At 41.4% G+C, this 23695-nt stretch overlaps 1 long non-coding RNA gene across 1 annotated transcript in view; it reads right to left on the reverse strand.

Annotated features, from left to right (window-relative positions):
* LOC138947313 (uncharacterized) overlaps positions 1 to 11120 on the reverse strand; it is a 68708-nt gene extending 57588 nt beyond the window's left edge. The window contains exons 1-2 of the long non-coding RNA XR_011449616.1: positions 10744 to 11120; positions 9793 to 9927 (exon numbers count right to left, since the gene is read on the reverse strand). This is a non-coding gene — a long non-coding RNA (uncharacterized lncRNA). The remainder of the gene's footprint in view (positions 1 to 9792; positions 9928 to 10743) is intronic.
* Positions 11121 to 23695: the final 12575 nt, after the last annotated feature.

Here is a 23695-nt window from a genome sequence, read left to right on the forward strand (position 1 = left end):
TGGACGTTCTATGTGACAGGAGAGTTTGCTGATTTTGTGTTAAACATTGGAGAGATCGTCTGCTAGAATCCGAGATAGGTCGCTTCAGATTGCAGCTTCTGGAAATTTGCAAGGTTTGTTGCCTGTTAAAGAACTGGATTTTACACGTAATGTAGGGCCTATGTCATGTACAGTAAGCAACAACAAAAACACACACAAAGCAAATGGCATCGTCTGTCGACTAGTCACAGAGTGACAGAAACAAACCTGGCGAGGTATGCGTGTACTTTATACACGTGGAAGAAACCGGAACCACGCGTCTTTGTTATTGCCGATATCGTTTGGATATCGGCAAAAATGGCCAACTTTTGTATCGTTATGCTTTGATGATCGGAAAAGGGATGTGTGAGACCATCCAATCACAGCCCCCGAATTCCCCCACGTGTCCATCAGAATAGCTATATACATGCATTACAGCTTGTTCTAGCCTCTGAAAAAGTGAGGATGTCAACAAAGACGCGGAGTTATTTCTCTTGCGTCAACGTTCCCTCTGTTGGCAAATCTATAAATAGGACGATCTAGATCAAAATAAAAATTCAAATATCTCAACATTTCAGGGGTCCTAGACCACAATATTTTGCAGGGAACTTAATTTAGCATGTCTCCAGCTGTTGGTAAAGCAATTAGCGTGTATATTCATCGAGTTAATATGCCTTTAAGCTCATGCTTTTAGCGGAAAGGCAACAAAATACAACACAACAGAAATCGGAAAATGTTAGTTAAAGGTACTGAACTTGTCAAATCCAGGGGCACGGAGCCCCTGGGGCTTTTAGTCATACCTCAGGCAGCTATCCGTTAGAAGAACTACCAAGTTTCATTGACTTGCACCCAAAGAGTCAAGAACTGCGATTTTTTTACGAATTAATTTCGGACTCTGTCCCGGCTGGTCTTGACCTATTTTTGGATCTAAATTTAGATCAGGTAGATCACCACATCATGCACAAAAAGACACGTCACTTGCAAACTATGTCAGACATCATCATGAGTTTGTGTAAAACAAAATGGAGGCCGGAATCACTCAGTTGAATCGAACTCCGACCAAACACCACGTAATAACTAGGTTAATTTATGCACTCGCGTGAACAAGCCAACTGTCGAGCTTCACAGATGTCGTCGTTGGGTAGTTTTGGGTTTGTTTTACTACCATAGGAGGATTTTTGAACTGTAAATGCACTCAGCTGCAACAAAAACGCAAAACGAAGGCTGTGAGCTGCACTGTGCCTTTAATCAAATGTTGAGGAATATCATTTCACATAAGTGAACAGCTCAGATCATGGGTAATTTTAACACCTTCACATTTAAATGCTTATTTTATAGTCATCCATTGAATTGAGAAGAAAACAAAGCATACTAAACTGCTAAGCATGAGTCAAACAATAAGAAAATAAAAAGAACCAACAGCATCGTTTTGTATGTGTGGGTAGTAAACACGTTTTATTTACAAAACACGGCGGAAAATGCCGACAAATTTGTTGCACAGCGACAGGTCACTTTCTTCAACCAAGGCCAGTACTTTCATACATGACAAAGGAAAGCAAATATGGCCTGAATAATAAAGTTATAGTGTTCCTTTGCGTGTCTGAGTGATAAACTGTTTTAACCAACTCTCTTCTGAAACGTAATTGCACTCAGCAGATTTGTCTTCCGCTCATAAATTTCGTGTCACACGGTCTTTGCGACAAACAGATAGATCGCATTCTCGCAGAAAATCATTGACAACACAGACCAGTCATTTTTAGCATTGCATTTGGGAAGGGCTACTATTATAGTGTGTTTTAAGAAAGAAAAACATTACAGTATCGGCAAAACACGACCAAATGAGTTTTCGTGTCACAGCGTTATGGGCGTGAGATTGTGTTCTCACACTGTAGCAAAATCATTGACAACACAGACAAGTCAGTTTTAGCATAGACATTGGGAAAGGCTACTATTATAGTGTGTTTTAGGAAAGAAAAACATTATAGTATCAGCAGAACACGACCAAATCATGACAAATGAGTTTGCGTTTTGGGCGTTATGGGCGTTTTTTCACACTGCAGATCATATCTCAAAAACTACGGAGTGGATCTTTATGAAATTTGATATGGATATTTTTGACTGGATTTTCTCATAGAAGGTTTTTCCGTTTATTGATAGGACAGTTTGATGACGTCATATTTTACCGTTTGCCAAAAGGTCGAGGCAGCACTTTCACAGTTACAGTTTTTCATCAATTTGATCGAATTTCTTATCACACAATCTCAGATCTAGGCCGGATTATGGGATTGCATTTCAGTTTGGTCACTTTTTTGTTATTGAAATGTTTGTTCGAAATATGTCATATTTTCAAATTTTTAAAAACTAATATTTGAAACAAAAAATTTATATTGGTGTATTCCCTATTGCGTCCTGTATCTAAAACTATATAGTTTTGTTGTTTTGTATTGATAATTATGCTTAAAAATGAAGAAATCCGATAAATAACCACTATCTTTATTTATGAAAAAAGACACTTAAAAACAACTTCTATCTATTCCTTACCATTTTCTGATTCCAAATATATATAGTTTCATGGTGTTTGACGTTGAAAATAGGCTAAAACTTAACAAACTCGGATCGTTGAATGGAAATTATACTTCCAAGCTCCGTGCAGCTGACAACATGATAAAAACACGTCATTTCAAGTGTGGAACACGCTCATGACGTCATACTGAAAGGTGATGAATTATGGCTTCACCTTGCGATGTTTCATTTCAAACATGGTAACATTTTTAAAGGGGTTTCTTTCTCAGATTTCTGTTTGCCCTCTGTCTGTCTCTCTATGTCTCCGTCTGTCTGACTGATTCAATTAAATGTGTAATTACTTAGTTTTGCAAAAGTCAAACTAAGTAGGATATACCTAATTGATTCAGGTCTCTAAATTCTTATTGTAAAATTGTGAGTTTTATTCAAAACAAATTTAATTGGTGTTTTAAACTCAATAATGGGGCATGCTGTGATGAGTAGAAGAATGTGTGCTTACGAGCAGAAAAAGCCCATCAAAGTCAAGAATCGTGTTTTTCTTTTTCTATTTTCACCTTGTAGCTTCATACAGACACTAAGCAACAGTGTAGTTCCACTTCCAGTGCAATATCTTGTACTTTAATTTTGACCATCTGTGTAACACTTTATTGACCCATGATCTGAGCTGTTCACATAAACAAGTCGCGTAAGGCGAAAATACAATATTTAGTCAAGTAGCTGTCGAACTCACAGAATGAAACTGAACGCAATGCCATTTTACTCGTAGCATCGTCAGGCCACCGCTCATGGCAAAGGCAGTGAAATTGACAAGAAGAGCGGGGTAGTAGTTGCGCTAAGAAGGATAGCACGCTTTTCTGTACCTCTCTTTGTTTTAACTTTCTGAGCGTGTTTTTAATCCAAACATATCATATCTATATGTTTTTGGAATCAGGAACCGACAAGGAATAAGATGAAAGTGTTTTTAAATTGATTTGGACAATTTAATTTTGATAATAATTTTTATATATTTAATTTTCAGAGCTTGTTTTTAATCCGAATATAACATATTTATATGTTTTTGGAATCAGCAAACGATGGAAAATAAGATAAACGTAAATTTGGATCGTTTTATAAATTTTTATTTTTTTTTACAATTTTCAGATTTTTAATGACCAAAGTCATTAATTAATTTTTAAGCCACCAAGCTGAAATGCAATACCGAACCCCGGGCTTCGTCGAAGATTACTTGACCAAAATTTGAACCAATTTGGTTGAAAAATGAGGGCGTGACAGTGCCGCCTCAACTTTCACGAAAAGCCGGATATGACGTCATCAAAGACATTTATCAAAAAAATGAATAAAACGTATGGGGATTTCATACCCAGGAACTCTCATGTCAAATTTCATAAAGATCGGTCCAGTAGTTTAGTCTGAATCGCTCTACACACACACACAGACAGACAGACAGACAGACACACACACACACACACACACACACACATACACCACGACCCTCGTCTCGATTCCCCCCTCTACGTTAAAATATTTAGTCAAAACTTGACTAAATATAAAAATAACAAAAAAACAACAACAGAGCAACACACACACACACACACACGCACACACACACACACACACACACACACACACACACACACACACACATACACACACACACACAATTACACACACACACACACACACACACACAGACACAGACACAGACACAGACACACACACACACACACACAGCTCAATGTTCCACCAAAGACAGTTAATCAAAGCATTTTGCTATTGAAAAGCCCTAACCCTAAACTTTAGAGTTTGTTTACTTTTTAAAAATCGAAACTTCCCCAGAAAAAAAGTCTTCCAGTTTGGCCGACGCAACTTCATGATAAGCAATACTTATCACGGTGAAAAAACAACAATTATTAAACAAGCAAAACAAATCCAACAACAACAAGTAAAAATAAATTAAAAGCAAACAAACATGGTGTGACGTCACAAACAAGTATGACGTGATCGATTTAACTTCTGACGCGCCACAGTCATCACATGTTCTCACTTGAAGTGCTGGTCCTGTTGTTGTGTGAAACAATACAGATGTACACCAGAACAAAACGCAATTTTTGAAAATCAACAAGAAAATCAACATGATCTTTTGACCAACTAAAACAGACTTCCCAATGATCCTTTAGCCTATTGCATGTGATCTACTCTGCTAATTTGTTTGGTGGTAATAGTGCGTTTTGGTCAAGAAAACGTCAGTACTTTACAGCGGGTGGCTACATGAGCCTAACGTATGAGTTGAACATAATTATGGCATAAAAATGACGAAACAACAAGAAAATGCCTAAATCCTGAAGAAATGAAGAAAATAATGCAAACTGCCATATTTTTTTTTGGGGGGGGGGGGGAGGGGAAGAGATACTGGGAACACGCTGTAAGATTCAATATCGGGTTATTATAAAGTAGCCGACATAAAATGCAAACAGGCGCCTTTATCAGGGGGTGGAGGGGGAGAGAACCTGTGAGTATTTACACATACTGTGAGATTCAATATTCGGTTCTGTAGCTGACATTAAAAAACACAATCACGGTCATCAATACATCAGATATAAAAATGAATAGAGGTCAAGGTCACTTATGGCTGTCAGTAAACAAGTGTACGCTTTTCACACAACATTCGTTTGTCACATCAAGTGCAAGTAATCGTGATCATCCCTCAAAATCACATGTGTAAAGTCCACGGATGATGCAAATCCAAATTCTAAACAGCTATTCACTTGTAACCAGCTCATTTCACTTTGCCTAGCATATGTGACTGCTTTCCGCTTAATATCACATGACAGAAACAACAGGGAACACATGTAGGACACCCACACTGGTCTGATTGTAGTAAACTGAGCCAAAACATTATTGCACCCATTTTTGTACCCCAACTAAAACATTCATTCTCGTGTCATTTTATTCAAACTTTATGTGCCATTAAAGGCCCTTCAGTTGGCTACCTTGCACACTTTTCGGATCAAAGATTTCTGTTTTAAGTATCACGTGACCGCCACCGAAATAAGGGTACCCCCCCAAATCGACCTGACAATAACGTCAGGTACCAATTAAAAAATGGGCAAAAATTCAGAATAGGTGCAGCTTGGCAACTTTTACATACGAGAAGAAAGAAAAATCATTTATCTATTCAGAACAGGTTGTTTTGTTTTGCTATCTTGCGTATCTCTTGTGTTATGTCATTGTTTTGCTCAGTTTAGTTTAGTCATTTACAGGCGTTTACAGAAGAACCTGGATTTCCCGTTTCACGGGCGGGGCGGGGGTGAGGAGACATATATTGAAATGTAGCCCTGACGATCTAACTACTCTGTTGATAACGGTAGCTGTTGATGCTACACGAGTGTTGGTGGCGGACTGGAGGTGTGACCAATGGGCGTGTCACTACCGGGCTGTGCTGATGGGCCGCCCGATCTCAGAAGACCATCTGCCGTGGCTGGAACAAGAAGAAGCGACACAAGCGAATGATAACTACAAGTTAGTATCCCCCTGCATTGGCTCCGTAGACGCCCGTTTTTAACCGCTTGCTTCCCTTTATATAATAAACCGACCACAAAGCGTCGTCGTCCTGAAATAAATCCTTTGTATTTATAGTGTGTATTTTGCACGTGAAAAGAAATGGCTTGTCTATATTTCTAACATGGATTTATTTTCTTAAAGACTACACCCGGACAGTTACGTATATAACGTTTGTGTGCGTATTTATCTCTCCCAGGACTAGGGGCTACAAGACATGGGCATGCATTGATGTACATCACTTAACTTGCGGCCGACCATGTCTGGACAGAGAAAAGTTTAGCTTTTACATCTTTTTGTAATTAGCTTCAGGACAACCGGACAATAAAGAACTGAAATCGTCGCTTCTTATTGAAAACGAGAGTAGTAGTGGTTATACTAGCAGAAGTTGTAGTAGTACCAGAAGCAAAGCAATCAAAATATGTAACAGAATGAAACGGATATTTGGATTGTGAAACAAACTTTTGATTCTTAGGATTTGCAGTTTGTGTTTAAGGTATTGAAGTCATATGGTTTTAGTCAAGATATATGTTGATGGGATATCACGTTTTATGTTGGTATTGAATTAAAAGCTATTGTTCTGACCAGTTGCATCCGTTTCCTGGTGATCTTGCCGTGCAGACGATGCACTGAACACCACGAAATCTCTTCTCAGTCGACGGTCGGGAGGGGTTAAACAATGATAGAAGATGCAACAACCTGCACACAAACGAACTGAGAGTGTCATTTCTCAGACTTGCTGTTTCTTGGCTTGGGGATACTATATTCTTGCAGTGAAACACACACACACACACACACACACACACACACACACACACACACACACACACACACACGCACGCACGCACGCACGCACGCACGCACGCACTCACTAACTCACACACACACACACACACACACACACACACACATGGTATAATAATCATTTAGGTTTATACATTTTCATCTACACCTGACAACCTTTCATTTGAGAAAGATTGATTGTATAATTGTTCCTATTGGTAAAGCACTAAATTGTAGTATTGAAATAATTAAAATGAACTTACACCTACATGAAAATAATCAACCGACTCTCTGTAGTTATCCGTTTCATCTAGTATTGTTTAAAAGGAAGTAATTGTCAAGTCCATTCATTGAATCAATTGTTCTGTCAAAGGCGGTCTTAAAATGAAATATCAGGCTTAATTAAATGTGTTTATGTTACAAAAGGAAGTATAGGAAATCTCCTTATGTCTTTGCACGCAGCAAATCAATGTGCTATATTTGTTTTGTTCCGATTAAGCTTAAGAAACGCGCATTTAACATTATTTGATTTTTTAAATTTATAACTCTAGTAAGAACAAAATATCACATTTAACTGTACTTCGAGGAATGATAACTTCTTCATTAGAGATTGGCCTTTCCTTTAAAGTGTAACTAACATCAATACACGATTTTGAACCTATTAAAAACCGTCTGTCAGTCAGAAGTCGGCAAAATATGTGGAGTCAAATTATGGAAAAGTTGTTGAAGTGAACTTTCGACCGGTTTTTAACTGACTCTCGGCCGACTCGAAGTTGTCTTAGGCTGGGGGTGAGAAAAGTGATGCATACTCGAGGTCAACTAACAACAAATAGAAATTTGGAACGTCGCGCGAAACTTCGCTATGTCGGAACTAAACAACGGGGCGGTGGCGCTACAGGATGTGACCTTTTCGTCCGAGAAGTTTATAACTCGTTTCTGAGCATGTTGCTACGTGCTTGCATGTCGAGTTCTGAACATGACCAGGAAATGTAAAAAGCTGACAGCTAGATGTAAACAACTTACTGTTAGTTAGTAAGTTAGTTAGTTGTTGCTTTTTGGGGCCAACAACTTACTGTACAGGTGAGAAAAGCTAAATAATCTCAATCATGTACCGCAACACAGTCTGAGAGAAACCAAGGGAATATTTCGTAACTGTTCAAACGGCTCCAATTGCGCGAAAGATGAAATAACAACCCTAGATATAGAAAGTATTAGTGAGGGCGTCAAATTTCACTGGACGGTCGATTATGATTTCTGTCTGTTTGACCCATTTTTTAAGTCGGACTTTTGAATGTATTGGACTATGATAACAAATACAGACGGGTTGAAAATAGTTCCGTGTGATGAGACTAGGTATTTGGGTTCCAACCGGTGAATAATCTCCTTTTGCTAAGGGCGCCATTTTTGTTTGTCTCATAAGAGTGAATTATGACAAGATACTGTAATGCAGTCATACCGTTGAGTTCATACATTTGCCACTGCAGTCTCTGGATAGCCATGCCAAAAATGGACGAAGATTTGAGAGACTCGATCATCTAATGTTTAAGAGGTATATATTGAGGGATTTAAAGATATCGAGTGAATGGACCGGTTTTCTAATGCACTGTGGTGGACACTTATCGTGCCCCCTCCCCCCTACCCGGTTTTGCTAGTTGACTTTGATCGGGACAAATGAACTGACTACAATTATGATATTTCAGTATGTGCAAGTTTAAGATTTTTGTTCACACACACACACACACACACACACACACACACACACACACACACACACACACACACACACACACACACACACACACACACACACACACACACACGCGCTATGCTGGATATACAAAGCCGATCTTGAGTCATCATTGTCATGTGCGATAGGAGCATTTGTTCTAAAACTATAACACAAAGGGATTGCTGTGGTTAGTTGCCATGTTCTTTTCTGGTGAGGCACTTGCACACAAGATCGCGTCTGTGTCACAGAGAAAGAGACATAGAGGGTATAGACATTGTTGCACAGAAACAAATCCTACTATCAATCTCATAACAAGTGATCAAAACCGCTATTTCTCACGAGGAACAGATTCTGCACAGGGTACAGTACCTAGTAAACGCCCACCCCTACTTTTGAGCGAAAGTGTTGTATGAAAGGGGATGGGCGTATAAAAGGTAGTGTACGGTACACAAAGCGTGGTACACCACCTTTTACCTTCTATGTAAATAGAGAATACTACATGGCTTGCTGTGTCGTACCAGATTTACACGAGTTGTTTTTTTAAATAGTGAACTGCGAGCGAAAGCGAGCTGTTCACTATTTGAAAAAGCAACGAGTGTAAATCTGGTACGACACAGCAAGCCATGTAGTAAATTCTGTTTATTCTACATTATATACTTCTGTGCCAGATCTAACTAAAAGTCACCGACAGCGCTATTGCCTTTGGGGCCGCTTTAGAACTTCAAACCACTTTACTCAATTTGACATTCATTCCTCCGCCATGACACACACTCTCAAACTAGGACAAAGTAGTTCGCCTTTGTTAACACTGTTAAGTTTAATATTGAAGATTGATGAAATAAATTCAAACAACGAAATCATGGTCGCTTCAAAATATACCAGATAAAAAGAAAAGCAGTGGCCACAGGATAAAAGAAACCAAAAGGAACAAAGCATATCCTTCCGCGATAGGATTAGCTTGACCTTCCGGTTGATCCCATGTACTACTAATTTACATAGCTTGACCTTCCGGTTGACCTCATTTACATGATATACACACGTGTGATTTGAACGATTTTTATCTCACGGGTATCTCTCTCACGTATGTAGGATAAAGTAAAAATGACGCTTTTGGCCATACTAGGAACACACAGTGCAGACAACGAGCGCACAATAAATCAATTGAAAAAATTAACACCAACCTTTACATATGGCACACACAATCGGCAGAACTACAACAATCCAAATCAGTTTCAAGATGCTAAAATTAGGTCGAATTTGAGATTGAGGTCGAGGTCGAGGCAGAGGTCCCGGCTTTGATGCTGCAGTTGTCGCTGCTACACACACACACACACACACACACACACACACACACACACACACACGCACACACACACATGCACGCACACACACGCACACAAACACATACATACACACACACGCACACACACATACATACACACACACACAAACACGCACGCACGCACACACACAAACACGCACGCACACATACGCACACACACACACACAAACACGCACGCACACACACACACACACACACACACACACACACACACACACACACACGCACGCACACACACACACACACACACACACACACGCACACAAACACATACATACACACACACACAAACACGCACGCACGCACACACAGACACACACATACACACACAAACACGCACGCACACACACACATACACACACACACACACACACACACACACACACACACACACACGTTTATGAACGTGGTATTTAGTCTTACATTGCTCGTAAAATATGTTGACAAGATGTTTGCTATGCGCCAAACAAGCGAAGCAATAAACGTGTACGCATTAGCAGTAAAAGTCATAATTAATTAAGCTACAACCTGTCACAGAATTCGAGGTTCTCAAGAAACTTTGCCCCGTCAAATGATCTGCATTATGACGGAAAAGCTCATAGATTCACAGTTGCTTGTCTATATTTCGACATATAATCATGGCCAATTTGTTCAAAAAGGCCACAAAGAGGAGAATGCGGAGTGGGGGGAGGGGGGTCACGTACACTTTTCAATCCTCCTTTCTGGATCACAGTTGATTACAAATACATGATGTAGCTTAAAATAAGCATGCTGTTTTATATTTACTTACAATTTGTCCAAAATCCATGAGAATTTTGTGCCAAGAAGGACACAGCAAGAAGGCACAAGATCAGCAATGGGCGCATGATAATCGTCGAGTAGACCGCTAAATACCGAGAGAAGTATGTAGGCGTCCTGGTACCGATGATTACAGCAGTGACTGTTTAAAGGACTCTTCTCTCCTTGTGGATTACAAGGCCTCAACTGTTATCCCCAACTTTTTCTAATGGTCTCTGTCTGTTTTTTGTTTCCTCCCAGGTGTGACCTGTGGCTTAATTGTAACTTCATTGTCAAACGTACTGCACCGCCCAGTTTGCTTTGGTGTCCTCATTTTTCTATTTCCTTGTGAATTCTAGTTTAGCGATTGTTTGGTGACATTTGACTGGCTCTTCCGCCAGCTATGTCAGGCACATCAAAACTTCCTTTTTCTGAGCTGGACTGTTTATGGGAAAGCAGTCTAAACAAATCAGGGGTTGGATTCAATGAGGTATGACCTGAGATGCACTTTGTATGTGTGTGGGTTTGGATTTAGGACAGCTGCTGTCAGCCGTTTCCGCGCAATGAGCATTTAACCGTGTAGTGTTATGTTTTAAAGATATGGCTGGGTTATAGTGTTTACAGATATGTATAAATACATTTGCGTTTAATCCAAAAAGGTATATCAGTCTTAAACAGCGCTTTTAAAAAATGCCAACATAATATCACATAACTTGTTGCATTTTACAGTTGGGGACAATCGCCAGTTGTCAGTATATCAGGTCGAATAAAAGCAAACAAAAACACATCAGTTTATGTCCTGTTTATCATTTACTCCAGATACCATCACACACACACACACACACACACACACACACACACACACACACACACACACACACACACACACACACACACACACACACACACACACACACACACACACACACACACACACAAACACACACACACACGAAACACAAACAAACACGCAAACCAACAGACAATGTGAAGTTTTATTTTTGGTTGCTTTGTAGTATTTCTTCGAATTCTTTCTGTATTACTTTTTTTTCTTCTTTGTTTTAATATGTTTTGTTTGACGCTTTGTTTGTTCCGTGACAAATTGTACGTACAGTCCAGATCAAAATTGACATGACAAATATTATTTTTGTTAAAACATGGTTTAACCATGCAGTTCTGATCTCCTCTACAACTGATCAAATATATCCAGAAAAACTTCCTCAATGCGGTAGGACACAGATATGATAAAGCGTAAAGGAAGTGGCCCGTAAACCAAAAAATACAAAGGCCCCTCTGTTTTATTGTTTGATTCAGTAATCGGAATTGGTACTCTACACAATTATAGTATTATCGTCTAAACTATGAACAACCATGTGACCAAAGACAATTGTATGCTTCACACGAGATACATAACCACAATGAATTAAACATGATTTCCGCTTTGGTATTTAAACAATCGTCTCTTCTCTCATAACAGTCAGCAAAGGATACAAGGTACAAATGCGTGCGTGTGTGTGTGTGCGTGCGTGCGTATGTGTGTGTGTGTGTGTGTGTGTGTGTGCGTGCGTGCGTATGTGTGTGTGTGTGTGTGTGTGCACCAAATATGTTGATTCAGGTACCTGTCTAGCCCTTCTAGTCAGTCTGGATCACATCCGGTGAGAGCATTGCAGAACGTGTAAATCTAAACTGACTGGTTCTTTCCTGTATTCGAGGAAGGTGTGTCAAGGGAGATAACAACTCCTTTCTTATAACCGGTGCTTTCTTGTAGCAGCGTTTCTCTTATCCGGAGAATTTTACGTGAAAGAAAGAAAGCAAGCATTTGGGACTCAAACCGACTGCCCGCGGTCGCCTTAGACAAGTGGTCGCTATAAACAGGTGAATGATACAGTCATAACCTTTCGGGTGGTCGTTATGGGCAGGTGGTTGTTATCGATAGGTGGTCGCCATGGTAGGGTCGTATGTTGCATAAACAGGCTTCACAGTCACATTCTGTGTGACCAGAGCTGATTTTGCTTCCGTATCATTTGTTGACCAGTTAGCTCTTTTCACGCAAAGACTGGTCCTGCAGCTATACTCATTGTACGGTACAACTATACGTGTTTTGTTTGTCTAAATCACGACGGACACTCATTATCACGTGTTGGTGAACAAATAAAGCAAATATTGAACACAAAAAAACACATTAGGGGGGGGGGGATGCTATTGAAGATTTACTGGTCGCTTCTTATTGACATTAGGTGAAAACAAAACACGGATTTTCAACCAAAAAAACTAAATTTTCGTGACCCACACAGAGCCCCATGGACCCATGTTATGATGCGACACGTACGTAACCTTTGTCTATTGGTTTTTACGTGAATGACAAATGACGTCACTGGGGCTCTGGAAGGGAAGAAGAACCGCATGTCTTGAGCCAAAAAAGTCAAGATTGCCGAATGTACAGGCCACAGTCAGGATTATATATATCTCTGCTTCAACTGACACAAAAATTCAAATTCATCTGAAATGTAGAAGTTCTGTTTCTTATTAACATTTTCTGCCACAACAAATAAACAGAAGTATGGACACAAAACCAGAATGTTGCTGTACATTGCTTGGGAAACACACTAATTATAACAATTCCAAGGTCAGTTTTCCCCGAAAGCTCATCGTGTGGGGCGTTTAATTACACAATAACATCGACATTTACACAAAATTAGCACACATGAAACATCCAATGTACATCAACACTTTTTTGTATAAAACAGTTAACAGAAACAATTTTCTATAAATGTGACCCTCCACCACGGAATGAGTCGCATGTCACCTCGCGCGGTTCTGCGCTAGGCTTAATATAAGTCTCGGGGATGTCTGGTAACAGTGTGAGGGTCACATTAGTCACATGCTTGTAACTCGAAAAGTGTTCGCTCTTTTCTAAAACGGTTTTCACTACTGGATAGAGCATAAAAAACTCTTTAGGAATATGTAAATATATGAAATCATGCAAAGGTGACATGCGACTCATTCCGTGGTGGAGGGTCACAAATGTATCTGTCATAGCTAGATTCCGAATCTAGCTGGAATTCATTATTCATAAAGTGTCTGCTTCAGTATAAGCTTTAATTCTGATTTTAGCCAGGTATTCTATTATACGCCTATCAAAATGTAATTAAAAGTGGCATTGCATTTTGAAAATAAAGTTGTTATGTAAGTTCAAGGATTACTTAGGCGAGAAATAAAACGACAACGAAGAGTTAAGCCCTTCGGTAAATGTAGGAATCTTGAGTATGGGTATTGTACTTTTGAACAAGAATCATAACAGATTTAATTACTTAAATTGCAAAAATCTTCGATTTTCGAGCTTAAAAACCTGCTTATAATCAGTTGCTTATAAATGCTGTCTTTATTTGTTAATTTGGGCACGTCAATTGGGCGAGTGACTTATTTTAATTCTACATCCGGTTCTCAGGGGCAGTCTCCAGTCTCATTGTCTTCCAGGTACGGATATATCCGTACCCACTCTTATGGCTCTATCTGACCTGGTACGGATATATCCGCTCAGACTGGTAGCTTCAGTCGCTTCCTGTAACTGTCCATCTAACGCCTGCATTCCAGCGTGTTGATATACAGTTACTACAAAGTTACTACAATTCTGAGTGACCTGCTGCAGCACAGCTGGTCTCGGCTAAAAAAAACTTGGTCAACATAGGTGGGGTAGAAAGTGTTAAAAAGAACTTCTACTGTCACAGTCAGGGAGGGAGTGACCAATTTTAATTCGACATCCCGTTCTCGGGGGCCGTCTCCAGTATTAAAAAGAACTTCTACTGTGACAGTCTGGGCGGGGTGGACCAGACTGCCAAGTCTCGCAGGGACCCCTCACTCCGTCGTCCTTGGCAACCACAGCGGCTAGTGACGTGTCAAGGGGCGTAGACTGCAGCTTTAAGTAGAACTACTACTGTGACAGTCTGGGCAGGGTGGACCGGCCTGCCAAGTCTCGCAGGGACCCCTCCCTCCGTCGTCCTTGGCACCCACAGCGGCTAGTGACGTGTCAGGGGGCGTGATGCCAGAAGGGGTAACAGCCGGACTCGATGAGGACGCAGACGCTATGGGTTCTGACGATGGACCGGCCACAGGTACGGACACCAGCTCGCTGCCAGTGGTCCTACTGGTCAATAACAACACACAACGGTTTGGTTACGGAAACTTGGGTTCAGCAAACACAAAAAGACCAAAAAGCACTGTGCTCACGTTGGAATGACGAAAACGAAACAAATACAGGCGACGTTTCGACCACTTGTTTTTTTCGGTTTCGTCATTCCAACGTGAGTACAGTGCTTTATGGTCTTTTCGTTTTCGTCATTCTAACCTGAGTACAGTGCTTTATCATGGTCTTTTCGTTTTCGTCATTCTAACCTGAGTACAGTGCTTTATCATGGTCTTTTCGTTTTCGTCATTCTAACCTGAGTACAGTGCTTTATCATGGTCTTTTCGTTTTCGTCATTCTAACCTGAGTACAGTGCTTTATCATGGTCTTTTCGTTTTCGTCATTCTAACCTGAGTACAGTGCTTCATCATGGTCTTTTCGTTTTCGTCATTCCAACGTGAGTACAGTGCTTTATCATGGTCTTTTCGTTTTCGTCATTCTAACGTGAGTACAGTGCTTTATCATGGTCTTTTCGTTTTCGTCATTCTAACCTGAGTACAGTGCTTTATCATGGTCTTTTCGTTTTCGTCATTCTAACCTGAGTACAGTGCTTTATCATGGTCTTTTCGTTTTCGTCATTCTAACCTGAGTACAGTGCTTTATCATGGTCTTTTCGTTTTCGTCATTCTAACCTGAGTACAGTGCTTTATCATGGTCTTTTCGTTTTCGTCATTCTAACCTGAGTACAGTGCTTTATCATGGTCTTTTCGTTTTCGTCATTCTAACCTGAGTACAGTGCTTTATGGTCTTTTCGTTTTCGTCATTCTAACCTGAGTACAGTGCTTTATCATGGTCTTTTCGTTTTCGTCATTCTAACCTGAGTACAGTGCTTTATCATGGTCTTTTCGTTTTCGTCATTCTAACCTGAGTACAGTGCTTTAACATGGTCTTTTCGTTTTCGTCATTCTAATCTGAGTACAGTGCTTTATCATGGTCTTTTCGTTTTCGTCATTCTAACCTGAGTACAGTGCTTTATCATGGTCTTTTCGTTTTCGTCATTCTAACCTGAGTACAGTGCTTTATCATGGTCTTTTCGTTTTCGTCATTCTAACCTGAGTACAGTGCTTTAACATGGTCTTTTCGTTTTCGTCATTCTAACCTGAGTACAGTGCTTTATCATGGTCTTTTCGTTTTCGTCATTCTAACCTGAGTACAGTGCTTTATCATGGTCTTTTCGTTTTCGTCATTCTAACCTGAGTACAGTGCTTTATCATGGTCTTTTCGTTTTCGTCATTCTAACCTGAGTACAGTGCTTCATCATGGTCTTTTCGTTTTTCGCTCTCACGTGCAGTCACCATTGTTTTTTTGCTTTCGGCAAACAGAACAGTCACACGCTCTTATAGGTGTGGGTTCGCAACAAAAGAAAGGTTCATGGGTAGGCCTCTGAACACTCATGCCATGGAACTGAAATATAGATTGTCATTGTAGATCTATTATCATATAATAACAAGTCGCGTTAACAGACCTGAAAGTGGCGAGTGTTTTAGTCGCCATGGCGAGTAGAAATCTGTAAATGGCGAGTAGAAATGTTAATCTACTCGCCAAAGGCGAGTAAAGTTTCTGAAACAAATGGTTGGTTTGGCGAGTAAAATTTGCTCTCTAGCGAGTAAACTATGAGAAGTACTAGCCAAAGGCGAGTGCCCCATTTTGAGGACGTTCAGGCCTGGTTAAGCCAAATTAATATATTTTGTCAATCTGTCGATCTCACAGAAGGAAACTTAAAGCACCGCGGCATTTTAAGACAACACCTGCGGCCGGCTCGCTGATCGCTTGAAGTGACAAGCCATTATATAGTGCAGTAGCGTAATGCGCTTCACAGCAAAAAACGCGCTTTTCTCTATTCTGTTTAACTTTCTCAGCTTGTTTTTAATCCAAACATAACATATCTATATGTTTTTCGAATCAGAAAAAGATAAAGAATAAGATGATTTTTAAATCGAATTCTGAAATGTTAAATTTACTTAGAATGTTCGGATATTCAGTGACCAAACTCCTTGAATAATGTTTAAGCTTCAAAGCTGAAATGCAATCCCATAGTCTGGGCTTCGGCGAAGTTTGCTTGACCAAACTTTCATTCAATTTGATCGAAAAATGAGGGTGTGACAATGCCACCTAAACTTTTACAAAAAGCTGGATATGACGTCATCAAAGACATTATCAAAACAATTGGCAAAAACGTTGTGGTATATAATTTGGAGGAACTGAAGATCGGTTCCGTAGTTTTCTCTGAATCGCTCTACACACACACACACACACACACACACACACACACACACACACACACACACACACACACACACACACACACACACACACACACACACACACACACACACACACACACACACACACACACACACACACACACACATGTTTTCTTCCGTGTGGCAGAGAATCGAGAAGGATTTCCTCATAATGTATATAGAGAATACTACATGGCTTGCTGTGTCGTACCAGATTTATACGAGTTTTTTTTTTTTAAATATTGAATTGCGAGCGAAAGCGAGCTGTTCACTATTTGAAAAAGCAACGCGTGTAAATCTGGTACGACACAGCAAGCCATGTAGTATTCTGTTTATCCTACATACTGTACTTACGTGTATTTTACTGAAAATGTCTTGCAGTCGAGGCAGCTAAATTGAAGACGCTTGTTTTGGAACCTCGATCTCTTTTAAAACCTCGAGCAATCTATTACGTCAAAGCAAAGAAACGTCACTCTGAAAGACAGTGTGGCGTGACGTGTTAGTTCTAAAGATTCATCGAGGGTAATTAGCGAGCACAATTTTTGTTTTAATAATGACGTTTGTCTTGGTGACTTTGGCATCATAAGCAGTGGAAAAACAGGTCCCTGCCAGACTTGCTTGACATGACCTCATTTACATGATATACACACGTGTGATTTGATCGATTATTATCTCACGGCTGTCTCTCTCACGTATGTAGGATAAATTAAACAAACACATCAAAAGTATGTGTTTGCATAATGAGACCAATAATCAAGATGGTGATGATGATAGAGAGAGACAGACAGAGAGATAGATAGAGACAGACAGAAAGACACACAGACACACAGAAAGATCCATGGCGAACCTGACAGAGGCAACAGTGGGTTTGATGGCTGGGCGGTCGGCACTGGGCACCACCCTGTTGTGTCTGACGAAGGGCAGGAAAACCAGGCAGCGCCACACCTGCTGGCGTAGCGAGTCGTAAAAAGTTAAGTAGACAAAAGGCGTGACGAAAGAGCTGGACAGGGCTAGCAGAATGAAGACGAAGCGAAAGACGATGTAGGTGGCGTCAGACTCTATCTCCTCCTCACCTCCGTCGCCCGAGCTCAGCTTGAGAGAGTCCGAGACGAAGTCTACGAGGTAGAAGGGGATCCAGCTGAAGAAGAAGATGACGATGTTGACCACGAGAAGTTTGACCACTTTCCGCTTGCGGCGAACGGACTCGGTGACGGCGAGATCACTGCCCCAGAGGCGTCGGGCGATACGCGTGTACATGTAGCTCATGCCCAGGAAGGGAACGAAGAACAGCACCACCAGGTCTGCCGTGCGGTAAGGCAAGTCGTCCTCATCCTCCTCTACGAACAGGTTGCAGACACTGTCGTTGTCGTCGTCGTCGTTGCCGTCTTCATCATCCTCATTGACGTTCTCGTCATCATTGTGGCCACCATCATCGTCAGCATCATCGCCATCATCTATTTTAGTTCCGGATGTTAACAATTTCCTTACACTGAAAGCTGTGTCCATGTGGGGTGAGATGGCGGTGTGTGTCCGGTGTCTCTGTGTCCGGTCAGTGTGTGTCCGGCCAGTGTGTGTCCGATGAGTGTGTGCGTTCACTAACAGTGGGTGGTGAGTTGGTCTCGCGTTGGCTGGGAAAGGGGAGGGCACTCTCCCAACTTTTGAAGTTAACTTGGTCAAAGCTTCTTTAAGTTTCAAAGATAAGTTGACCGGGGTTCGCCCTAATCTTGAAGTTGCGCCTGCGGGTACAATATCTAGAATGACATCATGAGCAGACGATGGTGACGATGAAATAAAATCCTGCTTGAGGTTTGGAGACTCACTCAAAAGACGACGTGCCCTACGTCCGAGGGACAAAGGAGCGTCGACGAAGGAAACGTAATGCTGTTGAAGAGTTCGTGCAGCACCTGACGCTGTTGCTGGCGAGATGAGGGTGTCGCTTTTGTCCTGTGAGACGCTGAACTGGATGAAGAAACGACTGCCGTACAGCAGACCGCCAAGCCACACGGCCACCAGAATGGCTGCACGCAAGAGAGAGCAAGCTATTACAAACACACAGATACACACACACGCACGAGCATACACACACACGCGCGCTAACACACACACACACACACAAACACACACCCGCGCGCGCGCACACATATACTCACACACGCACGCATGTACACACTCACGCACGCACGCTCGTACTTACGCTTACTCACGCACATACCTGTGTCGGTATCGTATGTCATTAAGGTTAAGGACAGAGCCATGAGAGCAGGCACGGAGTACTTGCTGACGTACCGGTGTCGGTATCGCATATCATTAAAGATAGTATACCGAAGGCGCCATTTAGGAGAGTTTTCTGACGATTTGGACCTTAAAAAGTTCAAGGGACATTCGCTGTACTGTAATTTAGGAACACCTGCAATGATTTGCTCAAAACTGCTTCAAAACTATGGCTTTTGGGGCGATTTGAGACAGTTTTCTTCTTAGATATAATTCCGTTAAGGTTAAGCAGATAGCTTGGTGATGTACCTGCGGCCACCTTGGTGCTGAATGACCGGCAGGTGGGGTGAATGACGGCCACGTAACGGTCAATGCTGACCGCCATCAGGCTGTAGATACTGACAGTCACACTCGCCAACTCCAGGAACAGTGGCACCTGCAAACACACACACACACACACATACATACACTCAACACACACACACACACACACACACACGGATGGACGAACACGCAGAATGACAGACAAAATGTCAAGACAGATAGACTTCTTCAGACGCACAGACGGATAAACAGTCAGGGACAATCACGGTAAAACACACACATACTCCTTCTGTCTGTCTGTCTGTCTGTCTGTCTGTCTGTCTGTCTGTCTGTCTCTCTCTCTTTCTCTCAGTTTCCTTGGACTACATACCTGACCAACACGCAGATCACACACTGACAGACAGACTGACAGATAGACGGACATACAGTCAGACAGACGGACATACAGTCAGACTGACGGACAGACAGACGGACAGACAGACAGACAGATAGACAGACGGATATGCACACACACACACACACACACACACACACACACACACACACACACACACACACACACACACAGAAAGACACATAAACAGATATCCCCACCTGACAAAGCGCTCCGACAAACACGCCCTTCCTGACGAACTGGGTCAAGGCCAGGGCAGTGACCAGCACGCCCACGAGTAAGTTGGACACCGCTTGGGACATCATGAACATGCTGGTCGCTCCCTTCAGGGACTTGGATCTGCCACAGTCGTCATAGTCATCATCATCATCATCGCCGCTGTCGTCGTCATCATTATCATCAGTCGTCGTCAACGTCATCATCATCATCTTGATCGTCATCATTAACGTTGTCATCCTCATCACCATTTTCATCGACATTATCATCGTCGTCGTCGTCGTCATCATCATCATCATCATCATCATAAGTCGTCGTCGTCGTCTTTGTCCTCATCATGATATCATCATGATCATCATCTATGAATATGTGAGTTGTTGGAAACAGAGACCGTAGAGTACGCAGAGATGACGCAATCGTGTAAACAAATGAGACCATAAGCCCTGTGGCGCCACCACTAGGAAGTTAGGCGCGTAGAAACGACAAAGAGCATGGCCAGCCACCCCCCCCCCCCCCCCAAAAAAAAAAAAAAAACCCTAAAAACACATTAAGGCGCATGGTTTGCTGCCTATAATTGCTCACACTCACATTCCAAAGGATTTCGGATGTTTAGTTTTATGTTTTTCCCCCATTAAATGTGCAAATCATGGGTCAGATTCGATAAAAGAGCGAGAAAAACAAGAAAATGTTTTTTAAAAAAATCAGGCAATTCTGCCACGTTCGGCCCGCGTGTGTTATCATGAGGATTACTAGCACCTTGGTACTTATCGTACACATAGCCCAACCAATCAGCTACCTTATTCTTGCAATATCACAAATGCGTGCTGCCCACACCGCACACGACTTACCGCCACGTTTTTTTCCCCAAGCAAGTGCCGAAAATGAGGCTGTATGAACGGAAACACCCTGCGGACGAACGGACACATCCGGTGTATGAACGGAATGAGTTGACACACAGTGCTTAGTGCCAAGACTTATGCGTCATCTCTGTGTACTCTACGATCTCTGTGTGATAGGGTGGAGTGGAAGGGGGAAAATAGGCCAGGAAGCATAACTGAGACGCCAAGACAGAGGTTGCGATAACGTGACTTTTATTTATTGTACACCAGAAAGCAGACACCAGAAAGCAGTGTCTGATGACACATGAAAAGAAAAGAAAACATAATATAAGTACATGGCATAACAAGTAAAAACGCACCATTCATACCAATGCATCCTAACCATACATACAATCCACAATAAACCTACTATATCAAGTGAACAGAAGGGGGGGGGGGGGTAGAGGGTGATGGGGAGACGGGACTAACACCCTACACAATAGATAACTGAGGACACGCTATTACAAAACAAGGAACTAGGCTAGCGCGGGAAAACGGGCAAAACAACGAAACTGACGCTATAACGTCGGTATTGCGTTATACCGGAAACCCCCGGAAACCCACCTTCCCCAAACAGCTTGGCTATGATGGCCGACCGGGTCCTACTGTCCACGCCTCTTCAGAGGACGCATGCAGCTGATTCTGCTTGCTGATGGCATGGCTTGAATCACAGCTCCTCTCAGTGCCTTCTCCTCATCACTCCCCACTATCAAGCGCCTACTGGATACCTTTAGTTTTCCTGCCAAGTGATGGAAGAATTCAAAGTATTTATCCTTGTCAGAATTTCCATGCAGGAAAACAGGACCTATCATTAGTGGGTGGTCTTTTGTTGACCACAGAGTAACGGCAAGGTTCTTGAAAACTGTAACGGTAACATGAAGGTCTCCAAGATTGAAGGTCTTGTCTACACCAAGCACTGTTGCCTCAGCACTTGGAGGTGGAGTACAAAAACGTATGACGTCGGCCAACTGCTCATCAGTGTATAAGACTGCACATGGGACCTTGCCTGGTCGACGGAACAGGAACCGTATGTAGTCGGAGTCCACCTGCAGCTCCTCTAGCTGAGCCACTTGATCTGCAAATGTCCCTCCAAATGTTTTGCTGCTCTTTCTCTTCTGCCGATAGGCCTTGTCTCTGACTTGTTTTATGTTTCGGGCACCTTCAACCGGGTACTTCTTTTACCCGGAATCGACCGGAATCGACCGGAATCGACTTACACTACTAATAAAAATGGTATAATCATGTGAGAGAGAGAGAGAGAGAGAGAGAGAGAGAGAGAGAGAGAGAGAGAGAGAGAGAGAGAGAGAGAGAGAGAGAGAGAGAGAGAGAGAATTGAATTGAATTGAATTGAACTTTATTTTACAAGGATTTAGATTTAAGGCTACGCCTTTTCTTACAATGTGTCCTTGGGACGCATAGACACACAATTATATAATTAAAAAAATTAAAAAAATTAAAAAAATAAAAATAAAAATAAAAAATTAAAAATTAAAAAGTTAAAAAATTAACCAACAAAAGGAGGTCGGAAAACGTGATAATAAAGATGACGATGATGATGATGATGACGATAATGATGATGATAATGATGATGATGATGATGATAAAGATGAGGCATGAAGAGCATACATATGTGGTTATTCATAAAATCAAATGCATACTATGCAGGTAATTATAAATACAAGCTGGTGGCAATCGAACATGTAGCAATAGAGTAACAAAAATATGTTCAGAATATACAATGCACAGCATATTTTTGACGTAATACTAAGTTTGGTAAGTCAAAAGGCGTTAAACTACTCAGACATTAAGTGGTTTTTTACACATTTTTTAAAACTTTTTAATGACTTTAGGTGCTTAAAGGATGATGGAAGTGAATTCCAAACTGAAGTACCCGAAAAAGCAAGACTGGTCTTATACAGGTCAATTCGTGGAATTGGTGGGATCAGGTTGACCGACCCATATCTGTGGGTAGCTTTATTAAATAATGATGTAATGTAAATCGGCACTTTACCGTGATACAATTTATGCATGAAAATGGCTTTGTTTAACTTGAGATGCTTTTCCAGTGGAAGAAAGTTAAGCATTTTCAATTTCATATCTGTTGAGGCATTATCCTTTACGATGAGTTTGGCTGAGCGACGATAGAGAGAGTCTAACTTTTTCAAGTGGACATCACTGCTGCCATCCCAGAGCGTCGAAACATAATTAATGTGAGGCATTACATGAGCATGGTGGAACATTTCCAGAGTCCTTCTGTCGGTATATTGCTTTAACTTGGATAGGAGGAAAACGTTCTTGGCTACTTTCTTGCAAATATGCTGTATTTGTGCCTGCCACTTGAATTCACAATCAAGAATTACCCCTAAAACGCGATGCTGTTGAACTTGTTCAATTGATTGCGTACCAATAGTAAGATTTAGTTTGAGTGGAGAAATCTGATGTTTTTGTCTGGTTGCAATTACCATACTTTTAGTTTTTATTGGATGGACAAGCATAGCATTAGCACTACACCAGTT

This window comes from Littorina saxatilis, linkage group LG14, assembly GCF_037325665.1.
Source record: "Littorina saxatilis isolate snail1 linkage group LG14, US_GU_Lsax_2.0, whole genome shotgun sequence".
NCBI lineage: Eukaryota > Metazoa > Mollusca > Gastropoda > Littorinimorpha > Littorinidae > Littorina > Littorina saxatilis.